Below are 23858 nucleotides of genomic sequence, written 5' to 3' on the forward strand. Positions count from 1 at the left end.
GGGAACTCAGACCCAGCATTCTCGCTTAGCCGGGGAGTGTATCTCATTTGCATATATTTGCATAAGGCCTGGAATGGTGTACCTCTTCTTGCCTTTAGTTCCTGTGAGCTCACGTCACCATTTAAAAATAGGGTGTTGATCTTCCCCTTTTCCCACCACTCCCTTTGCCTGGTGAAAGAATTTTAAGCTATTAATCAAATAACGCCAGGTTTGGAAGCTGTTTTTATTTCGGCCCAGTGCAGAAGGGGGTCACCCATTCTAGGAGGCCCTTGTTTATCTGCTTTACTGGAGGGGAGATGACAGCGATGATCTCGCACAGTAGAGGGTCCTGAAGCTTGCAGAAGAAAAAAGTCAATTTTATTCTTTCTGCTTACAAAAGTAGAACACACAGGCAAAATGAGAAAATATAGAGCAGCAGGAAGAATTCCCCCAAAGTACCCATCATACCCCAACCAGGCACAATCACTGCGAACACATCAGTATATTTTTTCCTGGTTTATTTTTTCCAATGCAGTTTTTATATAATTGAGATCATATCATATATATAAACTGTTGGAGCTGGCTTTCTCGTTAACCGATATCATGAACGTTTCCCTTTGCAATTACAAACTTTGTAAACACCATGTTCGCATCCATGTAATATTCCATCAAACAGTTTCTTAGTCATTCCCCTGTTTTAAGACATTTAGATTTGGCCAGTTATTTTGGGAGGGGGGTATTGTATATGTGGCTATGATGGCAGGTTCTTGGCTTTTTCTTCTCTTATTTTGGGGTATTTTACCAGTAGAGATAGTGGAAGTGAGGGGACTAGGATGGAAGGGGGAGATAAGTTTGAGGCTGTGCTAAGATTTTACCAAACCCCACCTGGGATCTGGCTTCCAGAATGTACTTCTGAGTCAGCCTCACTAAAACCTCTGCAATGAGCCCCGGAGGAACCCAGGATGCCTGTGATGATGGTAGATAAGGCAGTGGCCCCCTTCTGCAACCTGCTTCTTCATGGCCTCGGACACCCCATTCAACACAGGGAGCACTCAACTCTCTGCTGGGGTGGATGTGAAGGCTCGCATGATCTGCCTGCTCACAAACACATCCCTGGAACAGAATGTGTTTAAGAAAGTATCTGAAATTCAATGCAACTTGAGCTATGTCTCCAAGGCTGTGTCTTTATGCTCTTGCAAGTCCTAGTTGGCAAAAAATGCCTTGGCTTTGTGTCAGTTAGGAATGCCTTTGGTGTAAACAAATGTATATTTCTAATTTTTTATTTAAGAGCGCATTCCAGGCTACATGCAGCTGCCCAGTGACGCTGTTTAGGCCTGAGGCTCCATCTTTCTGCTCTTCCATCTCTGGCGCAGTGGCATTTGTTTTCACGGTTGTTGCCTTGTGGTCCCAAGATGGCTACCACACCTCCAGTGTCAAATCCTCATTCTAGGTTTGAAGAAGGAATGGTAATGGGGCAGAGGGACCTGCAAGCCAGGTCTATTCTTTTTTTTTTTTTTTCTCTTTTTGTCTTTTTGCCATTTCTAGGGCCGCTCCCTCGGCATATGCAGGTTCCCAGGCTAGGGGTCCAATCGGAGCTGTAGCCGCTGGCCTACATCACAGCCACAGCAACTTGGGATCCGAGCCACATCTGCAACCTACACCATAGCTCAGGGCAATGCCACAGATCCTTAACCCACTGAGCAAGGCCAGGGATCGAACCCTCAACCTCATGGTTCCTAGTCAGATTCGTTAACCACTGAGCCACGACGGGAACTCCCAGCCAGGTCTATTCTTTACATCAAATAGGCAGAAGCTTTCCTGAAGCCCCACCTCACAGATTTTTTCTTGCATCTCATGAGCCAGAACCAAGTCATGGTCATTCCAGAACCAGCTGCTGGTGAAGAGGAATTAAAGGAATACATGGCCTTTGGAACAATCAATATTTACCCCCAGGGCTCAGGTAGGGGCCTACCCTCCTTGAGATAAGTGGGTCACCAGTGTCACGGGTATAATCAAAGTTTTCTTAGCAGAGGAAAGTAGGGTCTGGGTAGGTGGGATGCGTGTTAATAGGGAGAGGACATTGCCATGGGCTTTGTGGAAGATATTATGATTTCATCCCTGGGGTGGACCCCCACTGGCTGATTCCCTTTCCTTTTGTCCTATGATTGGCTCAGGCACTTGGCCTAAATAGGGTGAGAACAGCTAGTCCTTAATGGAGAGAAGAGAAGGCTTCTTCTCTGTGCTTTGGTGTATTCAGATGTGACACCCAGAGCTGCTGCAGCCATTTTGTCGCCATGAGGGAAGCCAAACTGAGGATGAAGCTGACAAATGTACAGGGGAGGGGATTCCAAAGGAGCCAAGACCTTGATCTAACTATGCCTGGGACCTCATGACTTCTAGACTTTTCAGTCACAAAATCTTCTACTCTACCTGTTGTGTAAATGAGCTCAACTGAAGTTTCTTTTCTTTTCTTTTCTTTCTTTCTTTTTTTTATTTGGTCTTTTGTCTTTTTAGGACTGTACCTGCAGCATATGGAAGTTCCCAGGCAAGGGGTCTAATTGGAGCTGTAGCTGCCGGCCTACACTACAGCCACAGTAACACAGGATCCGAGCCACGTCTGCAACCTACACCACAGCTCACGGCAATGCCAGATCCTTAACCCACTGAGCGAGGCCAGGGATTGAACCCGCAACCACATGTTCCTAATTGGATTTGTTTCTGCTGTACCATGACAGGAACTCCTCAACTGAGGTTTCTGGTGCAACTAAAATATTGTAACCAAATAGAGATGCAAACAGGAACTTTGAAAAAAATGTTGTGTGGTTAAATAAGTTTGAAGAACCAGATTAAGCAAAGTTAGGTGAGCTTTTTTTTTTTTCTTCTTTGCATGAGTTAGAGTCCTTTCCGTATATGCTAATGTATAACGTGAAACTTCTCGAGGAGAATATCTCAGTTGCATTTCCAGGAAAGGTTGTCCCCAGAATGCTTTTATCGTGAGACATGGGTCAGCCCTGGGATGTGCTGTGGAGCCTGATCCCTACTCTATAAATCTTGGCTTTTAACATGAGATGTAAATTAACAGTTAATACACACTTAGTGAGGAAGACAGTCAAGAGAGGGGGTGAGAGTTTCAGTTCCCCAAATTTTCCCCGCATGGTCTGTGAATTTCTCTGAGGGAGGCCCCATGTCAAACAGACCAGACACAAATGCTAATTGGAATTTGGTACAAAGTCATTCCAGGAAGCCCAGCGGAGGGCAGAGAACCACAGCAGGGCAGGGCTGGTGGAGACGATGGGGGTTCTAGGCCCGGGGGGTGGGGGCGGTGCTGCTTGTCTTTCTGGGTGGCTCCAGGCAAAGGCCTTCTCCCCGGACCTCAGTGTCTCCTCTGAAATGTGGGGAGAGGACCAGTTTGTCAGTGACGTTCTTCCCAGCCATCCTAAGGCCATAGTCAGGGCCCGGATGTAGGATAAGCCTTGTGAGCACACGCCCTCTGTGCTATCCTAGAGCAAGAGGGAGATGAATAAGACTGCTAGCCCTACCCTCTAGGAAGGAAGCAATTGTCTAAAGGTGTGTGTCTGTGTGTTGCATATAATTAACAGGCAATTGGAGGCGAGTTAAAGGGTTTTTTTTTTTTTGGTCCATACATGCGGCATATGGAAGTTCCCAGGCTAGGGATTAAATCAGAGCTGCAGCTGTGGCCTACACCACAGCCATGGCAACACCGGATCTGAGTCACATCTGTGACCTACACCACAGCGTGCAGTGTACTGGATTTTCAACCCACTGAGCAAGGCCAGGGATCAAACCCGCATCCTTACAGAGACAACATTGGGTCCTTAAGCTGCTGAGCCGCAACAGGAACTCCAAAACAAAAGGTTTGAACCTATCTGTTCACCTCTTTCTAGCACTGCTAGTCCTAGAATGCTGATCCTGAGGCCACATCCAAGCTCGGGGCCGGGGGTTGGAAAGAGCACCCTGCTGGGTTAGTGTCATCTGCCAGGGACGGCAGAGAGGGGCATGTCTGCCTATTTGTTCAGTCCTTGTAACACAATGTGAATGGAAAAAGGAGGGGTGAGCACGGGGCTGTGGGAGCCAGAAGGAGAACCCAGCCTGGGGTAGTTCTGGAGAAGAGCGCTTTGACAGATGAATGGGAGTTCGCCAGGTACAGAAAGGTGGGAAGAGGACTCCATGCTGTTGCCATATTTTTTTCAGACAGGCCTGCCTCTCTCTCTCTCTATTTATTTATTTTCACTTTTTTTTTTTTTTTAAGGGCCACGCCCGAGGCACAGGGAAGTTCCCAGGCTAGGGGTCGAATCAGAGCTGCAGCCACTGGCCATGCCACAGCCAGAGCAATGCGGGATCGAAGCCGCACCTGTGACCTCCCCCACAGCTCATGGCAACACCAGATTCTTAACCCACTGAGCGAGGCCAGGGATTGAATCCAGATCCTCATGGATACTAGTCAGGTTTGTTACCCCTGAGTCACAAAGGGAGCTCCCAGAAAGGTCCTCTCTCTTGCCCTTAGTGGGGTGGATGGAACAGGGTGGGATGGAGGCAGAGGCACCAGCAAGGGACCCATGACAGCCAGCCAGGCAGGGGCGGCTTGCGCAGAAGGAGAGGGAGGGAACAAGGGAGCGAGCATGTTGGGGTATCTTGGAGAGGCTGTCCACTTCCTCTCTCCATGAAGATTTAGAGGGAGAGGGGGACTGCCTGGTGCTGCAGGCACCAGCTCCCTCAGATGAACATGCTCTTGACCTTTGCTGATTCTGAGTAAACAACTCAGCTTTGCAGCTGTGGAGCTGGGGCTTTGGCAGAGCAGACCTGAGCCTGCCTCCCCAGCCACGGCTGCCTGGGGGCTAGGATCCTGCCCTACCCAGCACCCCAGTGCTGGGAGAGTGTTCTTGGCAACCAGTTACCCAGCAAGATTAGTGAGATGCCCCTGGAGGAGGGGCCAAGTGGGCACCTTTGTTTCTGCTTCTCTGGGTGGGGACCCCCTGAAAAGGCTTGTGAGGGGCCCTAACAACAGCAGCAGTAACCATGACTCTCTTGGCATCGGCCCAGCCTTTGAAATGCACCCTGCATCTAAAGCCTGCCATCACCTCCTCTGCCATCACCTTCATTCCAGGTGCCCTAATTTCACCAGAGACTTCCCACTGGCCTCCCAGCTTCCACCTGGCCCTCTCTGGTCTGCTCTCCAGAAGCCAGAGGGATCCCGTCACTCTTCTGACCAAAATCCTCCAACAGACACCATCCTAGTCACTGTTAAAGTAAACATCCCAACATGACCATCTGCTTCCCTCCTGGTGGCCCCCACCTCCTCTTTACCTCTCTGATCTTATTTCCCATTGTTCAAGATCATTCAGCTCTGGCCTTCTGGCTTTTCCACTAGCTGACTGTGAGCATTCATGCCCCAGGACCTTTGCACCAGCCATGCATTCTCTCTAGAATGCTCTTTCAGGTAATCACACGGGTCCCTTCATTGCCTCCTTTAGACCTTTGCTCAAATATCACCTTCTTATTGAGGCCTCCTTGTACCGCATCTAAAATCGCATCTCCCTCCACTTTTCCTGACCCCCTGCTGTGCTTTTAATCCACAGGTGATATCGCCATTTTGCATATTATCTGTTTTACTTATTTATTAGTCTGACTCTTCCCTAAGCTGTATGTTTCATGATTGCAGGGACCTTTGTTCTCTTGATCACTGTTGCGATCCTAGTCTGAAAATACTATCTGATGCATATGAGGAGCTCAAAACCCGTTTGTTCCATGAGTGAAGGAATGATACCATTGAGCCTCACGTGTCTGGCATTGGGCTTCCACCGTCTTAATAAATCTAGGAAGCCCGCACTATGAATTTTTATTTTCAGTTTGGATGATTTCTCTTGCCCCATTACCATGTTCACTTTTCTCCCTGGGTAGAATCTGTTGACAATCTCATCATAAGACTTCTTTTTCTCTGACATCATAGTTTTCTTTTTTAGCGTGGCTTTAGCATTTCCAGCCGGCTTCTTTTTAAAACGTGTCCTTCTCGCTTCCTAAATTCCCCATCTGTTTATGCATGTTGTTCACCTTTTCCACTAGATCCTTTAGTCAACTTAGAGCTACTTTAAAGGCCTTGCTTCATAGTAGATGAGCATGCATTGAGTACATTTATCGTGTCGGGCACGGGGCTAGTGACTTTTATCTCTTCAAGTTGATTCAGATAAGAAACTTGAAGCTCAATAACGGGAAGTGACTTGCCCTAAGGTCCCCTGGCCAGGAAGCAAAGGCACTGGGGTTCCAACCCCAGGTGGACAGTTGAACTTTCGTTCTAACTAACACTGTTACTCCGCCTTCAGCCATGAGCTCTCCCAGAGCCCTGGACTCAGCTCGCCAATTTATCCACAAAGAAGGATCCAGGTGGCCTGTCCCCATGGCACTTCACTGTGGCCAGGTCTCTGAATAATGGAGTGAGCTCAGTTTCAAGCCCCTGTATTTGGCCTTCCAGACCCCCACCATCTGGCCCCATCCACCTTCTCCTCCCATCCCTAGGGCTTCCCAGCAGGGCGCCAAGCTGGTCCCCTCTTCTGCCAGAATCGCTCTCCACCTTTTTCTCAGCCCATCACTCCACCCCAAACTTCATTCTTTTGTCTCTTGTTCATTGATTCACTTATTTAATATATACTTGGTATATTTAACTCCACATATTTACCTCAGTAAAAGAGACGTGATCAAAGATTGCAGCTTCTAGAGCCAGACAGCCTAGTGAGAACTCTGGTCTCTCTGCTTACCAGCTGTGATTTCAGTAAGGGATTCATCTCCCTGTGCCTCGATTTCCTCATCTGTAAAGTGGAAATAATGGGAGGACCTATCTCAGTACACTAATCTGAGGAGTTAAAGAATTAGACGACATATGAGTATAGGGCCTGACAGTCAGCCAGCTCTCAGTAAGTGTCAGCTGTCACTAAGAGCGAGTGCTGTGATGTGGACACAGAGGTGGCTCAGACATGACTCTACCCTCCGAGATCCCTCAATCCCAAGGGGTATCAGACATATAAGCCCAGTCCCTATGGTCAAGGCCAGAGATGGCTCCCGCACAGGCCCAGGACTTGCCTTTGCTTGCCTGTCTAGCCACTTGGCCACTCAGAGGAACAGAGTCACTGGGCTGTGAAAAGTCCAGCTGGCCAGGCCCTGGTGGGAGTCCCCTCCTGCCAGTCCTTCCCCCAGCCCCCACCCCAGCCAGCACATTTGCTCTCATTGGCCAGAGAGGAGGGTAAGCTCTGGAAAGGCAGGGATAAGGCTGAGGCTGAGTCCACAGACAGCTACACAGACAGGACACGCCCTCAGACAGACACACACACACACATGCGGACAGAGCCCTAATGTAATAACACCTCACACGTTGTTCTTAGCATGTGCCAGGCACTGTTCCAAGCATTCCATATGGATTAATTTATTTGATCCTCACAACAGCCTTGTGAGGTACATTGTATTAATAGCCCCATTTAACTGATGGGGCAAGTGAGTCAGAGAGGGGTTAGGCAATTTACCAAGTTCATACCAAATCGGTGACAGACCCAAATCCCAACCCAGGGAGTCATACTGCCGAAGCAGAACTCTTAACCATGCCTACGCCCAGACACGCATACGCATGGCACACACAGCTTTAGACATGCGGGCACAGAGACATGCCCCTTTTTGGACGTGGCGTCTTCTAGAATGCAGAAAGGGCAGGATGAGGATGCCCTCTCCCTCACACCCCCCTCCCCGGACATGAAGGGCTAAGTATTTAACTCGAGACCCATGCACGGCTGCGCAGGAACACACGGGCTCGTGCAGGCTGTGTGCACACATGCCCCCTCAACACACACGCATATGGAAACAACAGTCACATGATTCTTGTAGAAACTTGCAGCAGCCCCAGGAGGAGCAGCAGCCCCAGGAGGAGGGGGGCTTCACCTGTGTGATTCCCCAGTGTGCCCGGCGTAGCACCCAGCACCTAACATGAGCTTAATCCCTGCAGCTTCCCGCCTTAGGACTAGGGGCCCTTTGCCCCCCTTTGCCGTTAAGAGTTCTGACTTCAGAGTGAGACAGGCTGCCCTCCTACTTGCCAGGCAAGGGATTTCACCTTTCTGAGCCTGCCCTGGAGCCCCCAGCCGCAGCTGCCTCCTGCTATGCTCCAGCACACCAGGGACGGGATGCTCTGGCCCCAGGGCCTTTGCACTTGCCTTTGCCCCCACGGATCCACAGGGTTCCCTCCTCCCTGGCCCCTTCAGGTCTTTACCTCAATGTTATCTTTGGGGTTGGGGGGGGGTTGCCTGGTCTCCCTCCTTCAATTGCAGCTGCTCCTCCATTTCTCTGCTCTCCTGCTTGCTTTCTTTTTCTTTTTTCTTTTTTCTTTTCTTTTTCTTTTTCTTTTTCTCCTCCTCCTCCTCCTCCTCCTCCTCTTCTTCTTTTGGCTGCTTTCATGGCTTGTGGAAAGTCCCAGGCCAGGGATTGAAACCTCACTGCAGCTGCAGCCTGCACCTCTGCCGCAGCGACGCTGGATCCTTAACCCGCTGCTCCACAGGGGAACGAACCTCCCCTGCTCTCCTACTCTCACTCATCACCCTTTCCATCATTCATAGCGTCCTCGTCCCACAGACAGGGGTTTTACTTACTTGTTTATTGCTTGTCTCTCCTGCTAAAGTGGAAGCTCCGTGAAGACAGGGTTGTCTCTTTCCTCTGGTGTCTCTGAGCCCAGAACAGTGCCTGGTGCGACTGAGCTTCAGCGTGCGGGTAAGCACCGAGAGCCTCCACATGAGACCGTCACATGTGGACATTTACTGCATGAGACCGAGCATCCGCATCCCAGCGCTCTTGCACAAAATTATATTGGTACCACATGACCACATCTTCCGCTGTAAGTCTTGGGCAATTCCTGGACATGTTCCGTAAAGCCTGGAAGGTTCTTGCCAGGCCCTGTCTGCAGCCCCTCCGGCCTACTCTCCTTCTTGGTTCACCTCTGTAGGCCCGTGTTTGCATCCACCCTGATGTAACATAAACATCGAATGTCTAGGAGATCCTCCTCCACGTGTGTGACACCTCTTTATTGAGCACCTACTGTATGCCAGGTATTGTTCTAGGGCTACTCACACGAGATTCCTGCCCTCTGGAGTTGGCATTCGAACCGTGTAGACAATAGAGAAATATAAGGTGTTATTTCAGGTGGTGATCAATACTGTGAAGAAACAAATTGAGGTTAAGGGACAAAGAGTGGTAGGAGTGGGGCTGGAGGCTGTTAGCCAGGGGCCACCTGTGCGGAGGTGACCTTTGACCTGAGAGCCGGAAGATGAGGAGGAAGACAGACCTGCCACAGCTGAGATTTCTTAGGCAGAGCCTTTCTTGCAGAAGGGAGAGCAGGTGCCAAGGCCCTAAGGCTGGTGTGAAATTAGTGGGTTGGAAAAAGAGCGAGGAGGCCAGTGGGGCCAGAGCAGATGAGTGATGAGCGAGGGGAGGGATGGGAGGCTGGGCAGAGAGGTTGGAGGTGCAGACATGGGGGCTGTGGGGCAGCAGGGAGCAGGGCGTGTGGTGCAGCCGCCGAAAGATGTCGAGCGGAAGCTCGATCTAGTGGTCGTGGCGGTGGTGTGTGTATGTGTCTGTGTGTGTCTGAATGTGTGTATGTGTGTATGCATGCAATTTTTTTTATAGTGGTGAAATATATGTGATGTAAAACTTACCATCTGAACCATTTTTAAGTGTGCAGTTCTGTGTCAGTAAGGACATTCCCATTGCACCATCCATCGCCAGAATACTTTTCATTCTGAAAACGGGAAACTTTGTACCCGCCCCCTGCCCTGGCAACCACTGTCCTACTTCCTGTCGCCGTGGATATGACTCTTCTAGGTGCCTCATAAAGATGAATCATAGAGTCTTTGTCTTTTTGTGTTTGGCTTTTCTCAGCATCATGTCTTCAAGTTTCATCCCTGTTGGAGCATGTGTCAGAACTTCCTTTTTAAGGCTGAATTGTACTCCCTTGTCTGTATGAGCCATACATTGCTTGCTTATTTATGTACTTATGTATTTATTTATCTATTTTTTTGGGCCATACCCGAGGCATAGGGAGGTTCCCAGGCTAGGGATCGAATCGGAGCTGTAGGAGCTGTGGCGTCAGCCTATGCCACAACCATAGCAACTCGGGATCCGAGCCATGTCTGTGACTTACACCACAGCTCATGGCAACACTGGATCCTTAACCCACTGGTCGAGGCCAGGGATTGAACCCGAGCCCTCATGGATACTAGTCAGGTTCGTTAACCTCTGAGCCATGAAGGGAACTCCTGCTTTTCTATTTAAACATCGATGGATACTTGGGCTGCTTCCAGCTCCTGACTGTTGTGAATAATGCTGCTGGGAACACGGTGTACAAATACCTCTTGGAGTCCCTGCCTTCAATTCTTTTGGATTTATACCCAGAAGTGGAACTGCTGGATCCCACGGTCATTCTCTGACCCAGTGTTTGACAGAACAGAATCCCTGGGCTGCTGGGGCGGGGGGCAGGGAAGGGCAAAAGAGGGGGGAGGCAGTCGGAGGGAGGGGGCGTGGCCAGCAGTCACAGGGCACTTGGCCTCACTCACCTCTGGTCCTCCTGGGGGCGCGGGGGGGGGGGGGGCGCAGGTAGAGGCTCACCTGCCTCTAGAATGATTCAGACACCTTCTCTCCATCCTTTAATTCACCTCCTCCCTGGCTCTGGGAGGCAGGTGGACAAGGCCTTTGGGCCCCTCTGGACAGACAAGGATGAGGCTCAGGGAGGGAGGATTTCTCAGCCAGCAGCCTGGAACCGGGGCCCTGCCTTGGGGCCGACGTGGGGGGTGAACCATGGCAGTGCAAGGCCCCCTCCAGTTCTGCTCCCATCAGGCAGGCCTGAGCAGCCGGAGAGCTCACACCCCAAGAGGTGTCTGTGCCAAGAGGCTAATCAGCCTGAAACCCAACCCAGGGCATCAGGGGTCTGGAGATCCAGGGGGGCAGGGCCCTAATTAACTGCCTGCCGCCCAAGAAATCCATTCAGCTCACTTGCAGCTTAGGGGGCTCCCCTCTGGGAACCACCTGTGGCCTTGCATCCAGGCTGGGGTGTCTCTGAGCAGGGTTAGGAGACCTGAAACCAGTTGTTGTGGGATACGCACCCCTTTCTGTGTGCCTCATCTGGCCAGTCCGGGGAGGGCACACCCCCAGCCTCAGTCCACCTTAAGATATCTGCTCAGGAGCATGAATGTGGATGGCCAGCATTCCTGAAGCTCCCGGGTCAGGTCCTGCGTATGTATGCGTGCTTTCCACTCCATCCTCACACCTCACAGACCCTAGGGTCAGGCCACCAGTAAAGGGGCTGGGAGAAAGTTCTAGAAAGAGGCTCCACCCAGGTCATCCTGATTCTGCAGCTCTGGCTGCCACTCCCCTGCCTCTTTGCATCTTGAGGGCAGCGGGAGTTCTGACAGAGCCACCAGGAGCAGTTCCTGCTGACCTGGGCAGGAATGTGTCCCAGATGAGGGCACCATGTAACTGGCCTTCCTTTCCTGGGGGCATCTTTTCCCTCCTCCCTCTACTTTTCACTTTTTGGCTGATGAAGGTTTGGGGATGAAATGAGGAGATTCTTCTTGCTTGTGCCAAGGTCCCCTGGGCAGAATGGAGACCGGGCCAGGCGGACCTGGCGCTCTCTCCCTCCTCAGGGTAGGCATCCAGGTCCTGCCATCTGGCTTCTGACCATTAGGCCCCGCCCTCTCTCCCTCCATCCCTCCCTGCACTGACCCCCCCCCCCCAGCTGACTTGACCACAGTCACAGGGACTTCCTTGCTTTCCTCAGTCATCCTGGGATGATCCTGCCTCAGGGTCTTTGCACTTGCTGTTCCCTCTGCCTGAAATTCCCTGCCCCCGCCCCCATTTCACTCCTGCGCCTCCTCGAGATCTTTGCTCGAATGTCACCTTTTCAGTGAAGCTTTTCCGAAAGCTCAGGTTTAAAACCAATCTGGCTAGTCCCTCCCTGGCCTCCCCACCCGCTCCCTGTCCTGCTTTGTTTTTCTCCATGGTGCTCAGCACCACCATCCCCCCAGTACCACCATCCCCCTGGCACCACCATCTCCCCAGCCCTGCCATCTCTCCAGCACCACCACCATCTCTCTGGCACCCCCTCCTCTGGCACCACCATCCTCTTGGCACCACCATCCCCCCGACACCACCATCTCCCCAGCACCACCAACTCCCCGGCACCACCATCCCCCCAGCACCACCATCCCCCCAGCACCACCATCTCCCGCTGATGTATTCTGTTGTAATTATTTACTCATTGACCTTTTTCTTCCCTCTAGATCCTATACTCCAAGAGGGCAGGGATTTCTGTCTGTTTTGTTTGCTGCTGTGTCTCCAGTGCCTGGAACAGTGTAGAAACTCAATAAAAATGCATCGACTGTGTGAATTCATGGACCATCTCTCTGTACCGCCATTGCCACTACTGGTCCAGCCTGCAGTCTCCCCTCCCCTGGATGATGCCACAGCTTCTGCCTTGGCCTCCCCAGACAAAGGCTTGCCTTATCCTGGCAGTGTTCTCCCAGCAGCCCAAGTGGTCCATTATATGCAATTCTGACCAGGTCATATCCCGACGGAAACCCTTCAGTGGGCCCCACCTCATGTGCAGGGATACCCATAGTCCCTAACTTGGCTTGCAAGGCCTTGCCTCATGTGCCCACTAGTTTCCCTCAGGCTCATAGCTGGTCCCTCTCCGTCTGCTGCAGCTGCACTGGCCCCCGTGGCCTTCTGTGGACACATGGAGCCTGTTCTGACCTCAGGGCCTTAGCACCTGCTGTCCCTGTTTGCCGGACTGTTATCTACACAGTAGGATGGCCAGCTTCATCACATCCAGCTCAGACTAAGCCTTCCCAGAGAAGCCTTCTCTGATGACCCGACCTCGTGTCTTGGCCAAGTCACTCATTTTCTTTTATTGTCTCCATGGCAATCTCACAATTAAAATTGTGTGTGTGTGTGTGTGTGTGTGTGTGTGTGTTTTATCTCCCCGACTAGCCTGTGAGCTTCCTAAGCCAGTCTTTGTTAGCTCTCTTGTAGCTCAGAGGAGACACCTGGCAGACAATAGGTGCTCATTACATTTTGGTTGAGGGGCGGAATGAAGGCATCTAAGCAATTGTAAGCCCTTTGGCGGGTCTTCCTTCCCTATCCTCACAAGCTGGGGATTATGTTACCCATTTGACAGTTTACAAGACTGAGTCTTGGAGAGGATGGCCACTGGACCTGGCTCACAGAGCTGGTGAGGTGTGTGTGTGGGTCCCTTTGTGTGTCTGTGTGTGTATTCATGTGCCTTTAGGTGTCCTCTGCATGCATCTCTGGATGTCTGTGTGTGTGTATCTTTCCCTGTGGCTGCTGTGTGCATATCTCTGCTCCTGAGTGTGTCTGAGAGTCTGTGTATGTCCACGTATACCATTGTGAAGACCTTCGTGTTGTCTGTCCTTGTGTCTGGGTGTGTCCCTGAGCATATGTGTCCACCCCTCCAGCTCTGTCCGCTTCCCATGACCCCACTTGGTGGCCCATCTAATTTCCCAGCCAGCCCAGCCCTCTCCAGGATGCCAAGGGCCCCCTGATCTCCCAGCTGCAAGCTCCTTGGCACATGGGAGCTGGAGCGGAGCAGAAGGGCAGCCAGGGACCACGCATCCCTGGGGGTTCCATCAACCCCAACCCTTGGACCCCACCTCCCCCCGGGATTGGCTCCTCACTTAAAATTGCCAGTCTCAGATCAAGCTGCCAGGAGCTTGCAGCGGGCTGGTTCCCATGACAACGTGGAAGCCGCCAGGCCGGGCTCATAAAACAGGTCATAAAGCAGAGGCATGGGGGGAGGAGCGGGGCTGCGGGGCTGAGGGAGGAGCTGGCCGCCCACGTGGGTGTTGGGGCCTCTTTCCTCAGAGACCACACCATCCACCTAGTGGACAACCAGACCTGGGTCCCATCTCTGCCCCCACGCTGAGTGGCCTTGGAGAGCTCCTTTGTCTCCTGAGCCTTAGTTTCCCTCTCCATGCCTGGGAGTAAGAATGGCCCATAGCACTGCTTCCATGAACCATGGTGCTTGATTCAGAAAGACCTTGGTGAAAGGCCCAGCAGGACTTGAGCCCAGATTCAGTTCTCTGAGCCTCAGTTTGCCATCAGTAGAACAGAGCTAAGCGAAACAGCGAGGCGAGTGGCCAGCCTGAGGGCACACTGGGTACATACTCAGCTCTATCTCCAAGCTGCATGACCTTCGCCAAGTGGCTTAAGTCTCTGAGCCAAATTTGTTCACTTCTAAAATGGAGACAAGGAGTTTAGACTGGGGCGCAGTGAATTAAGAATCCAACTGCAGCAGCTCAGTTTGCTGCAGAGGTGCAGGTCCAATCTCAGACCTAGGGCAGTGGGTTAAGGATCCAGCGTGGCTGCAGCTGTGGCATAGGTCACAGCTTTGGCTCAGATGTAGTCAGTGGCCCAGGCATTTCCATATGCTGTGGGTGCAGCCATAAAATAATAATAACAATAATAAATACATAAGAAAGAAAATGGAGAACAAAACATCATGTGGTTTTTGTGAGAATCAAATCAAGGTCCAGGGACTGGCTGTGGCTGTTAGTACTAATAACAGTAACAGCAATAATAGTATCAAATACTTGGCACACGGCAAGTTTTTTCATCCTCACAAGTTATAATGATCCCGATTTTATAGATGAGGACACCAAAGCACAGAGGTTAAAGGACTTGTCCCAAGTCACACAGCTCCAGGTGGTAGCGTACCAGTTTGGATCGGGAGTCCCGGGGGTTCTCTCAGCCACATCCTGGGTCTGCCCCTCATCCCTGTCAGGGCCTCACAGAGCCCGTGAAGGGGATAGGAGAGGACAGCTTGTGGCCAAGCTGGCCCACTCGGCCCCGGGACTTCTGCCGTGTGGACCACACAGAGGGTCCAGGACTGGTTCTCCAGCAGGGCTTGGGGAGGAAGCTGAAAGGACCATGGAGACCACCTCCTGCGACACCCACTAGTCCCATTGCTCAGATGGAGACATGGAGGCCCAGAGAGGACAGGTGACTTGTGCAAAGTCACATAGCAAGATGGCGGCTGCTAAGACTCAAACCCAGGCCCCCTTTCCCTGAAGCCAATAATATTCTTTTTTTTTTTTTTTCTTCTTCTTCTTTCTACAGCTGCACCTGTGGCATTTGAAAGTCCCTGGGCTAGTTCTCAAATCGGAGCTGCAGCCTACTCCACAGCCACTGCAACACCACATCTGAGTGGCATCTGTGACTTATGCCACAGCTTGTGGCAACACTGGATCCTCAACCCACTGAGTGAGGCCAGGGATCAAACCCACATCCTCATGGAGACTATGGTGGGCCCTTAACTCAATGACCCACAGTGGGAACTCCAAAGCCAGTAATATTCTTTTTTTTTTTTTTTTTTGCCATTTCTTGGGCCACTCCCGCAGCATATGGAGATTCCCAGGCTAGGGGTCTAATCGGAGATGTAGCCGCCAGCCTACGCCAGAGCCACAGCAACGCGGGATCCGAGCCGCGTCTGCAACCTACACCACAGCTCATGGCAACGCCAGATCGTTAACCCACTGAGCAAGGGCAGGGATCGAACCCTCAACCTCATGGTTCCTAGTCGGATTCATTAACCACTGCGCCATGACGGGAACTCCAAAGCCAGTAATATTCTTAATAAACCCTCCTGCTGCCCAAATACCCCAGGCCACATTTCTGTGTATTGAGTGCTTAGTAGTTCTGTGTCTTCCACGTGCCCTTTATTAAGTCTTTGCAGTAGCCCTATAAAGTGAAAGGCACACATTATTAGCATCTCCCCCACTTTAGACATGAGAAAATTGAGGGTCAGAGAGGTGATGTGATTTGTGAACCCAGACCTGCTGATTCCAGAGCAGTACACGAGAGCCCCCGACCTTAAGCCTGCAGTGGATCTGCGGTGAAACTCTTGGGAGAGCCCACGGGGTGGCCTTGTGCTGGATGCAGCCGGGGCTCTGGACCAAGTCAACGGCAGTGGGGGCAAGGAGGGGAAACAGCGGTCCACCTGTTCGTTGCTGTTTTTAAATTTATTTACTCACTCATTGGTTCACCCGACAAATATTTATTAAAGGCCTGTTCCGTGCAGGCAACGTTCCAGGCACTGGGATACAGCAGTGAGCACAACAGCAGGCCCTGGCCTCGTGGATCTCACGTCCGAGAGGGGCGCGGCCAACAATAGAGCAACAATAGAGATGTATGTCAGGTGCTGATAAGTCTTATGGAGGAAAACACAGCAGGACGTGGGGACAGCGTGTGATGGCGGGGTCAGAGAAGCCTTCTCTGAGGTGGTGACATTTGAATGGTGATTCGAAGGAGGTGAGGATGTGAGCTGTACAGGGATCTCCAGAGGAGGGTTTGTGGTGGAGGAAACAGCTGGAGCCAAGGCCCAGAGGTGGGAGCGTGTCTGGCACGATGGAGGAACAGAGGGCAGGTCCTTGCGGCTGCAGCAGAGCAGGCGAGGGGAGGGGCTTGGCAGGAGGAGGTGGCGGGAGGAGGTGGAGGGGTCAGTGGGTGTCAGACTTCGTGGGGTCCTGTAGGATTTTCTTCAGAGTGCGATGGGAATCATCAGAGGCTCTGAGCAGAGGCGTGGAATAATCTGATTTAGTTTTTAAGAAGATGCTTCTGGCTGCTGGGGTGAGGAGGTGATGCAGGGAGCGAGGTCGGAAAAGTGGACTAGAAAGTTACTGTGCTGTGTGAGTGTCAGACGATGGAGACTGGGGCGGCCAGGGGGGTGGAGGTGGGGAGGAGGAGGTGTCTTTGGGTGCATTTGGGTGCATTTTATTTTATTTTTTTTTATTTTCCCACTGTACAGCAAGGGGGTCAGGTTATCCTTAGATGTATACATTGCAGTTACAGTTTTTTCCCCCTGGGTGCATTTTAAATGTTCAGCCACAGGCTTGCGGTGGGAGAACCCTGATCCAGCATGATGGCAAGTTTTTTGGCTTGAGCAGGAATGGAGTTGTCATTTACGGAGGTGGGGGATCTGCAGGGAAAGCAGGTTTGTGCCTGGGCTTTGCACATCTCAATTCATTTAAGCCTCACTTTATACTGGCACTCTCACACTTGAGTGAGCACCAGCGTTGCCTGAGAGACTTGTTAAAACCAAGAATGCTGGGCTCCATGGCCAGAGTTTTCCTTCAGTGGCTGTGGGGCGGGGCCCAGGCTTTGCGTGTCTCATCCGTTCCCTGGTGATGCTGGTCCCTGGACCTCACCTCGAGAAACACTTGGTGATGGGCTTGTTACAGCTGAGAAACTGGAGACTGAGACGGGAAGTGACCTTTCCAGTTCACACAACTGGAAGGTGACTGATCGTAAAGCCAGCAAGTGAGCCAAGATCCCTTGGGTCCTTGGCCAGCTCCTGGTCCCTGAAGGGGAGAGAAGGGACCTTCCCTGGGAGTCTAGGCCCAAGACGGCCTCCTTCCCCCAACCTCATCACATATGCAAGGATGAGTCCTAAGTAAGGGACCCAGGGACCCTCTGGTCTCAAGGTTGTTGAGATCTTTCTGCCTGTTTCCATAGATACCATAATGAAGCCAGGGCACAAAGCTGGGGTGCCCTGTCTATTCTCTCCCGTTTCTCCACCGCCAGGCTTGACCCTGCCAGGCTTCACCAGTCCTCTGCCAGTAGGATGTCTGGTGAGGTTCACTGTAAAACATGGCGTCCCATTCCTTCATTTCTGGTCCCCCAGGCTGCAGTTTTCAGGGATGCTGCTTGGGGATGCTGTCAGGTCTATTTCTGGTTCTCGCCATGTGGGCACATGGAGGGATGGTGCTTTTCGGCCTCCTTGAAGTTAGGCATGGCTATGCAGCTTGATTGATTGATTGATCTATTTATCTTTTTTGGCCACCCTATGTCATACGGAGTTCTGGGGCCAGGGATCAAAGCCAAGCTGTAGCTGCGGCAAGGCCACATCCTTCGCCCACGGTGCTGGTGGCGGAGATGGAACCTGCATCCCGGTGCTGCTGAGATGCTGCCGATTCCATTGTGCCACAGTGGGAACTCCCATAGGGCTTGATTTTGTGAAAAATCTGTGTGCAGACGTGAGGCACACCTCTTCCTGGTGGAAGCCTGAAGAGCTGAGGACCATTTGCTACCTCCACCCACTGCCAGGAAGACTGGCGGGCCCCGGATGGGAGGGTTTGCCAGCTTGACTAGGACGATAACGGAGCAGAGGCCTGGCCAGCTGGAGGTGGACATGTACCATGAGTAAGAAACAAACCTTTGTTTTGTTTTGTTTTTTTTAAGCCAGAGGCTGGCAAACTTTCTTGGCCAGAAAATGAATATTTTAGGCTTGCTGCAGCCGCTCAACTCTGCCGGTGTAGCAAGGAAGCATCCGTGCACAATGTGTAAATGAATGCTTCTGGCTATGTTCTGACGAAGCATCATTTACCAAAACAAGTGGCTGGCTCACAGGCAGTACGTTTCACCCCACTGTTTGAAGCCTTGAGAACTGGGGGTTGTTTGTTTCTGCATCCTGAGCTATCCATACTGACTATTACACACTCATTAGCAGCTTGGCTCGTATAGGCCACAGAGCCTGCTGTGCCTGTAACTAGAGAAAGCGTCTTTGACCTTGGCTGGAGGTCTTGTGGTTTCCCTCCCGGGTCCTCTCTCCGCACTTCTTTCCACTTTTTGTCCTTGAGGGATTGACCTTCAGGGACCATGGCAATGACCTCCCATGTCCTCTGGCCTCCAGCTGGACCTGGCCCTCGGGGAACGCTGGCAGGACGTGGCAGGGAGGAAGGTGGGGTGGGGGTATCTATTCCCCAGCTTCCTCCCTGCAGGCTCATCGCAGATGGTCTATGTCCCCTGAAGGAAGGTCACAGCTGCTCTCAGGGGGCTTTCTATCTCTGGATGACAGCAGCTTCTCTCTCCCCTCACCCTTTTGGCTGATAATAGCTCCATCTGCAGCAGCCCTTATCCTTTGTGGGTTCCTATACTCTGCCCATCCCCTCAGACATCATCCCTTTATGGAACTAGGATCAAATGACCCACCTGGATGGTCCATCTGCTCCTCCCAGCGTTCCCCGCGGGCCAGGTCCAGCTGGAGGCCAGAGGACATGGGAGGTCCTGACTGGGACCACTTTGAGGCGCACATGTTTGGGCTCAAATTCTGATCTGGTCACTCCCTTGCGTGAATCACTTTATCTCTCCGGGCCCCCTGGGTTTTCTCTTCTGCACAATTGAGCAAAAATAACCTCCAGAAGAGGAGGAGGGGTTTCATAAACTGTGATGTCTGTACAATGTCAGGAGGCATCATGATTAGTTTTAGGAAAGGAGAGAGGGAGGGGAAGCGGGAGGAATCTCACAACAGCTTGAAGAGGGCGGGGCTGTTAGCACGTTTGCCAGCTGGGAAGTGGGGCGAAGGCTGGGTGAGATGGTGTGTTCAGGGGCTCTGAAAGGGTCTGAGCCCTGGATAAACATCAGTACAGCCATCTCGGGAGCAGTCCCTTTCGGGGATATTGCTGGAAAAGAGTCCCTAAAAGCAGAGGATGAGGCCTCAGCCACACCCAGGCTCAAATGTGGGCTTCGCCACTCCTTGCTGTGTGACCTTGGGCAAGTGACATCCCTTCTCTGGGCTTCACTTAACAATGGGGATAAAAATATCCCCCTCATGTGAAGATTAGAACACAGGCTCTCAGAAGGCAGGAGTCCTGATTCTCTTTTTTGACGGCTGTATGCCTGGTGTCTGACATATATTGAAACCCAATGTTTACTGAGTGAATGAATGAATGCATTTACGTAGAGTACTTAGCGCAGCACCTTTCATTATAAGTGCCAATGAATGGTAGCTGCAAGGAAACAATCATTATTGTTACCTGAGTTTGGTCGTTGCCTGTTTAATAAGAGGTTGGTGTCTGGTGATTAAGTGCCTTGGCCCTGGAGCCTTCATGTCTGAAGCCCTCATGTTCAGGTCCAGCTTCTACCAGTTTCCAGGTCTGTGGGCTTTGACATCTTGTGGGCTTCAGAGTAATACCTGCCTCATAGAGTTGCTGAGGATTGCACGAATCAGCGTGTGCCTGGCGCAGAGTCGGCACGCTTTTACTGGGGCAGGCTCTTCAATAAAGCACCAGTAGGTTTCCTGGCATTGCTGCTGGCCTGGGGCAGAATACTTGGGCAACCTGCCATGTGACAAGAGCCTCAGGTCTCCTATCTTGGAAGTGGGAGGTGACGGTTGACTCGGGGGACCTCTGAGGTCCCTTGGGGCTCTCACCTGCACACCGGCCACTCCCCTGGCCAGGCCCATGCTCACTGCCATGCCCTCTCATGCCCAGGAGATGAGCTGTCTAGATAGGAATGGCCCTTGGGCAGAGTGGGGGTCAGAGCCCTCTGTGCTCATCTGGGCCAGAGGCAACCATGATGACGCCACAAACACAGCTCCTAATGGTGTTGTGTCCTTATTATCATTTCAAAGCTCTGATGTAGGAGGAAGACCTCCTGGGAGTAGGGGTCCCTGCCCTTTCCAGGCCTCTCCTCTGTGCTCACTGCCCCGTCCCCTGTGGTGGTGGAACCCAACTGCTGGCACAGGGGGAGGCAGCAGCCCTTGGCACCCGAAGCTGGGAGATGTGTTCCTCACAAGTGCCACGAGGCTTCTTTTTTTAACCACCGTGAGCTGACTAATGTCTGAGAGTGTTGGTGCCCCCCCTCCCCAGTGGCAGCGCAGGTGCCCCAGAGAACAGGGTGTGAGCAGCTTGTAACTCTTAGGGGACTTCGTGCAGCTCTCGTTCCCATTCGGGTCTCCATTTCCCCATCTGCATAAAGAGAAAGTGGGACCCATAAGTGCAAAGGTCAGGGGAATTTTCGCTAGAAACCCAGGTCCCTTCCGATTGGGTGGGATCCAAGCGTCCCTGCAGCTTCTCCTCCGTGGTGGGAGCCTTCCCCAGAGTTTATTTCCCCTCAACAGCAAGGACTCTCAGCAACGGTCTCCTTGGCGTATTTTTGGATTTGCCTACTGTTGCAAGAGTAGTTCCAGCTTCCCCTTCCCAAAGTCAGCAGGGTCTGTCCCCATGGGCTTTTGTTTGGTCTGGTTCCCATCATATTTTCCACCTTGCACAATCTCAGACTTGTCCAGGGTATGTCTCATGACACTGGCCAAGCACCCCTTCCCATAGTTCCCCTCGCCAGTGGACTTGTGCGCACGTTGCACTAACTCATTTTGATGGGCTGGTGCAGGATCTGGGGACTCTCTGGTGTCAGGGCCAAGTCTGGTTTTTGCGGCAGCCGTGAAAACGCACGACTCAGATCTGCCGCTGCAGGGAGCAGGTTTGAATGACAGCCCCAGCTGCTGCCCCTTGGGATGCTCCACCTGGTTCGTGTGGAGCCCCCGCTTCCTGTGGGCTGCTCTCAGCCAATGACCAGGCAAGGTGGGGGAACTGAAGCGGGGCCGTCTTGCAGAGAGGCAGAGCCCCTCCAATAATGACTTTGGCTCAAGGACTCCCCATTAGTGTGGCTGAACCTTTCTTGGAGTTGTGCTGCCGTTCTTCCTACTCAGTCTTGCCTTCTCTCCCCGTCTCCATCCCCGAGTGTCAGACCTGCATCATTACAGTCTGAAGACTCTCCCTGTCTTCTGCTCTGTCTCTCAAAACCTCTTGCCTGTCTAAGCCAATCTTGACATCTGCTTCTCCGTGGACCACGCCAATGTCATCAACTGGTAGGCTGTTGAAGTTACGTTACTCACAGCCAATGAGAACAACAACGACGAATACTTAATGAGCACATATGGTGGGCCGGGCAACTTTTTAAATCGAATCCTTACAGCAGGGAGAAACTCTCCCCATCTCATGTGACAAGGAGGAAACTGAAGCTCAGAGAAGGAAGTAACTTACTTAAAGCCGCAAGGAGAAAACGACTGTTAGAGGATCCAACATTTTTTTGGTTAGTATCTGTCTCACCCTCTAGACTATATAAGCCAGTGAGTACAGACGCTAAGAGTCACTTTTGGTCACTGTTGTGACCCCCTCTTCAGAGCCTCACAGAGTCCTTGGCTTTCAATAAATATTTGCTGAAAGTGCAAATGAATGAATGAGCAGGAAAAGAGCTGTGAACAATGGTCAAGGGGCTTATCAACATTGCAGGCAGGATGTACTTTAGGCTGTAAAATCCAGGAGTTTTGTTTGCAAGTCCTTAGCCCCAGTTAAATACGAGGTGTGATTTTGAGTTTCTATATTTATTAAGACATATTTAGCTTCTCTTTCTTTCTCTTTCATTCCTGTTCTCTTCATACTTAGGAGGCAGATTGGAGCAACCACACAAGACATTAGTCAAGTCTCCTAGGACTTCTGGTTCTGCCACCTGCAACTCTCTGAGCCTCAGCTTTCCTGATCAAGCAAATGGGGGTAGGGCTGTCACCAAGAGAGGGGGGTGAGGGGCACACGACTGGTCATGTTCTCCTGCCAGTGCTGCCTGCCGGTCAGCCCACAGGGGCTGCTCCCAGCCCTGGTTCCAGGCCTGGGGCGGGCGGGAAGCTCTGATGGCCGCAGTGGCTGGAAGGTCACTCGCCAGAGGGGCTCAGGAAGCCCAGTGCTGGCAGCCTGCTCCTTCCCCCAGCTGTGCGGTGGCATCCTGCCAGGCTTTCCGAGCCTGCAGGCGAGGCGCAGGCCCCTGGCTGTCCCAGTTTCTGCTGACAGCAGAGGGCCTGAGTGTGAGTCATTGCATCACACCAGGTTTCCGCAGCTGCCCTTGGGCCAACAAGGCCCGACTAGATTAGTAACTGGATCACAGTCCCCGCCTCTGTGAGCGACACGGGCTGGCTCTTCCCTGCTGCAGGAGACCTTGGCATCAGCCCTTCCAGCCTCCTTGGGCCTTACAACACAGGTGAGGAAACGGAGGCCCAAAAGGGAAAGGATGTGCCCAGTGGCACACTGAAATTGTCAGAGCCTTGTAAATTAACTATACGTCAATAAAGCTAAAAGAAAGAGAGAAAGAAACCCAGTGGCAGGATGGGAACTAGGACCTACATTTTCCAGCTCCCACCTCAAGGGTTTATTCATTCATTCATTCATTCAGATTCTGTGTCCTAGCTCTAAAAAATATATCACAGGAGTTCCTGTTCTTTCTCAGCAGATTAGGAACCTGACTAGTATCCATGAGGATGCAGGTTTGATCTCTGACCTTGCTCAGTGGGTTAAGGATCTGGTGTTGCCGTGAGCTGTGGTGTAGGTCACAGGTGCAGCTCAGATCTGGCATTGCTGTGGCTGAGGCCGGCAGCTGCAGCTCCAATTTGACCCCGAGCCTGGGAACTTCCGTGTGCTTTTAAGTGTGGCTCTAAAAAGCAAAAAAAGAGAAAAAAAAAAAAAAAAAAAGAAAAATCACAGTTCTGCCCACTGTCCCCACACCCCTGTCACTCCTGTGGGCCCTGTCACTGGTATTCTCACCTGGACGGCTGCAGCAGCCTCTATGCAATCAGTTCCTACCCAGGACTGGGAGGGAGGGTTCAAACCAAATATTCGATCATGTCACCCCTCTTGCCTACACTTACAGTTTCTCATCTCACTCAGAGTAAAAATGCAAAAGTCACCCAGCCCTGTGGATCTGCCCCCCCCCCGCCCCTCCAGATTCCCCCCATGCACTTGGTTCCACGCATGTTGGCCTTCTCAGTGTATCTGGAAGATTCCATGTCAGTCCCACCTTGGAGCCTTCCTGTGTGCTGTTCCCTCAGATGGGAACATGTGTCCTCCAGGTCCTCCAGCATCCCCATGGCTGGTTCTTTCCATCCTCCCCACTATAGCACAAACTTCCCCTCCTCAGGAAGCCTGGCTGCCAATGAGCTCTCCCCCCACCCCAGCCACACTCCGGCCACCCTGCCTTAGTCCTCACAGCTCGGAACTTCATCT

At 52.0% G+C, this 23858-nt stretch overlaps 1 long non-coding RNA gene across 1 annotated transcript; it reads right to left on the reverse strand.

Annotated features, from left to right (window-relative positions):
* Positions 1–204: 204 nt before the first annotated feature.
* On the reverse strand, positions 205–8803 carry LOC102161572 (uncharacterized). The gene is made up of 3 exons (XR_002339998.2): positions 8619–8803; positions 6671–6800; positions 205–334 (listed from the first exon to the last, which is right to left on the reverse strand). It is a non-coding gene; the product is annotated as an uncharacterized LOC102161572 (long non-coding RNA).
* Positions 8804–23858: the final 15055 nt, after the last annotated feature.

This window comes from Sus scrofa, chromosome 17, assembly GCF_054392235.1.
Source record: "Sus scrofa isolate SSC_HxYL_T2T_F1_AM1 chromosome 17, Sscrofa_HxYL_maternal_Yorkshire_Landrace_v2.0, whole genome shotgun sequence".
In the NCBI taxonomy this organism is placed as follows: Eukaryota; Metazoa; Chordata; class Mammalia; order Artiodactyla; family Suidae; genus Sus; species Sus scrofa.